Genomic DNA, 3,842 nt, shown 5'->3' with positions numbered 1-3,842 from the left:
AGGGTGGGGAGCCTGCTTCCCTCCCTCTCTCTGCCTGCCTCTCTGTCTACTTGTGATCTCTAAAATAAATAAATAAATAAAGTAAATAAATAAATAAAATCTTTTAAAAAAAGTAAATAAATAAAATCAAGTAAATAAATAAAATCTTTAAAAAAAAGAAAAGGACAAAAAAGGTGTAACATTTTCTTTTTATAAATCAAATAAATGCTAGCACTCCCAGGCCTGCATTTTTGGGTCAGCAATATTAAGAAATATTATTAATGAGATCACACTCATCAAATGTTGACTCTTCTAGGCGCCTTGCAGGTATTCCTTTATTTAAATTTCACAATAACCCTAGGAGGTAGGTATGTTTATTACCGTTTCTGTTTTACAGATGGAAAAGCCAGCAACTGGCAGGGCTGGTATTCAAAACAAGGCAGTCCCCTGTCACAGTCTCTGCTCTAAGCACTATGTGGTCTGGCTTCTGGATTTTACAGCGTGTCTCGCTTTTTGGATAAATGTTATCATACCTCTCATGAACTGTCTCTTTTCAGTGACTTCAATCTCAATGAAATTGCACACAAGAGCAAAGAGAGGAGCATGAGAGGGAAATGCATATTTATTGGGGGCCTACTATGAACCCAGGCCTCATCAAGGTATGTTACAACAACCTTAAATGTAATTATATTACCCTCATTTTAAATGTGAGGAAAATAAGGGTCAGTGACATTCAGAGGCTGAACAAGCCTCATTGAATATGAACAGAGAAGGGATTCTCTCCTGGTCCATCTGAATCCAAAGTCTCTCTGCTCAATAAACCACATTGACTTGTCATACTATTAAATTAGTCAACTGATTAAATCTTGTCATGTTGCTTCTTCAAGGTCATCAACCTCTGCAGAAAAACTAGTCTTCTGCTTCCGATAACAGCAACTGGAGAGGCAGGGAAGAGCATTGTTGCACTTCCTTATTTCAGCACTAGATGGTGATGTGCCACTGTGTATCTCTATTGCTGGGAGTCCTAGAAGAAGGTTACTTAGCGCTCTGGGGCACTGTAGGGCAGGATGCTATGTCACAGTGGCATGAGAAAGCATGCGAGAGAGGACCCCCTCTCTTGGACCTGATAGTCTGGTCTTTTCTGCTAAACGTGGGGAAAGCTGGAGACCATGGCCCCCAGTCAGCTCCAGGACGTGTGGTACTGACAGCCTGGTGCTCTCTCAGTGTTGGGTTGAACTCCTCCACAAGCCCTGCTGAGGGGACTTGGGCACACACTTACCCACGGTGGGGCCCCCTACCTGTGAAGTCTCTGCACATGAGGTGAGCTTTCTGGACTTCTAGGAGCTTGGCACTGTGGTAGAGGCACAGGAGACCTTAAAACTCGGTGCAGGACAGTCCTGCCCCTGCTCAGCCACTTCCTTATTCTCTTGCTCCTGGGGATTCGCCTGAGGTGACTGCATCCTCTCAGGTAAGAACCCATATCACAGGTCTTCCCTGATGTGCTGGCAACGATTTAAAGAACTGCCTTCAATGAAACTGTTTTGGGGAGATTGCCATAAACTCCATGGGTTTAACTGTTTTACTCTGTTCAAAAAGGCTAAGGATATGAAAGACAAAGACAGAGGAACAACCCCAGATTGGAGATGTGGCAGCTAAATGCAGTGTGTGATCCTGGACCAGAAAAGAGGCATTAGTGGGGCAGTTGGTGACATTTGGAGATAGTTTGTAGATTAATTAATAGTATTCCTTCCAAATTAGCATCTTGGTTTTGATCATTGTACTATGGCTATGTAAAATGTTAACATTTAGGAACACTGGGGGAAGGGCATACTATTTTTGCAAATTGTTGCCTGGAATAATTTCAAAATTGAAGGTTCAATAGGAAAAAATTCTAGAAAAACATGACCTTAATATTACTATGGAGTGTTTCAAGCATACAGAAAAATGCAGAGAATAATAATGGCTTGTGCAGGTGCCTCAGGGATGCTGGAGGGGGGCACCAGAGAGGCAAGTGGTTCCGGAAGGAGCTAAGCATTGCTGTCGCTATCTTCCTATGTGCAGAGCTGAGTGCTGGTGGTTGAATCAGACCGTTATTTTTCAGGTGAAGGTTATTTAAATTTTTGACAACCTCTATTTTGGACAAATTCACAGAAAACTCACCAATAAGACTACAGTTTTTGGTAGTGAGATAACACCCTCTGCCTCATGCCATATACCTACTGTTCCCTTGGGAGACATTTCTCTTCAGCCTTCAGCTCTTATTACAGGGATTTAATTATTACTGTCTAAAACTGAAGCATATAGATAAAAGTGGCCACAATTGCTTGATACTTCTTTTGATCTTTTCCTTTAGCTTCTTTAACTTGAAAAAATGAATGTTTAATTTTGGAACAGTTTTAGATTTACAGAAAAAATTGCAAAGATAGTGCAGAGAGTTCCCATGTCCCCTTTACCCAGTTTCTCCCATTATTAACAGCTGACACTAGTAGGGTACATTTATTGCATTAACAAACCAATACTGATATGTAGTTATTCACTAAAATCCATACTTTATTCAGATTTCCTTAATATTTACCTAATGTCCCTTTTCTATTCCAGAATCCTCTCTAGGATATCACATTACATTTAGTTATCTTGTCTACTTAAACTAGGCTCTGACAGTTTCTCAGACTTCACTTGTTTTTGATGACCTTAACATTTGAAGAGGTACTGGTCAGGTATTTTATAGGATGGCCCTCCTTTGGAATTTGTCTGTTTTTCTCACTAGACTAGGGTCATATGTGTTTTGGGGGATGATCATAAAAGAGATAAATTGCCCTTTTCTTCACATCTTATCAGGAGTACATTCCATCAACATGACTTATCACTCTTGACGTTGACTGTGATCACCTGGTTGAGGTAGTGTTTGTCAGATTTCTTCACTGTAAAATTATTCCCTTTCCATACTCTGCTCTTTGTAAGGAAGTCACCATGTATATATAGCCTACACTTAAGTCATAGGGAGCTCTGTTCTACCACTTTGCAGATGGAGTATATACTACATAAATTAGAATTCTTCTACATGCAAGATTTGTCTCTTCTCTCCCATTTATTTTCCAGTCATTTATTTATGGGTTCATTTATTGGGTTCATGGATCTTAACATATTTTATACTTTGAGTTTTAAACCAATGCTACTTTATTTTGCTGCTCAAATTGTTCCAGCTTTGGCCATCGTGAGTGCTTTTAGTTGGCTCCTATGTCCCTTTGACATATTCCCATCACTGGGATTTTTCTTTCGAAATGGGATTTTTCTTTTTTCTCTTTCTTCCCTTAATTCTTGGTGTAACAAGGTGCTCCAGGCCCATATTGTAAATGTCCTGCCCCAGCCCTCGAATTAGCCATTTCTCCCAGGAGCTCTTGGGAGATATTTACTTCCTTGATTACAGTTAGAATTTTCTCATGATGGAAGTTTGCTGATGGACTGATGGAGCCAAGTACTATGTGATATCATACAAATTAATTGCATCTTTTCTTCCAGATTTTGCATGTAGAAGGCAGTAATTTAAAAAAAATGATGACAGAAGGAATGCATCTGAGAAGTCAGTCAACAATAGATTGTCTAGAATGAATATGATTTTGGGTGCTTCTCTCACACAATTAGGTTTGTGCTTCCTAGGCAATTTGTTTTTAAGTATAAAGAGAAGCAAGGGAGTGATTAACAGGAAAAGTCAAGAAGGGGTTATCACTTGGGGAAGGGGGCTATTGTGGAGGTTGTATGTGATGGGCAGCATTGTTTGGGTGTAAACAGAGGCCGCATCTGCCAACCTTCTTTACCATAAAGTTGAGGCCATGAGGCAGTTCTCACAAGGAAAGCGGAGATGT

This window comes from Lutra lutra, chromosome 11 (genome assembly GCF_902655055.1).
Source record: "Lutra lutra chromosome 11, mLutLut1.2, whole genome shotgun sequence".
NCBI lineage: Eukaryota > Metazoa > Chordata > Mammalia > Carnivora > Mustelidae > Lutra > Lutra lutra.
The sequence above is the reverse complement of the archived record's forward strand: the minus strand, read 5'-3'. Positions refer to the sequence as shown.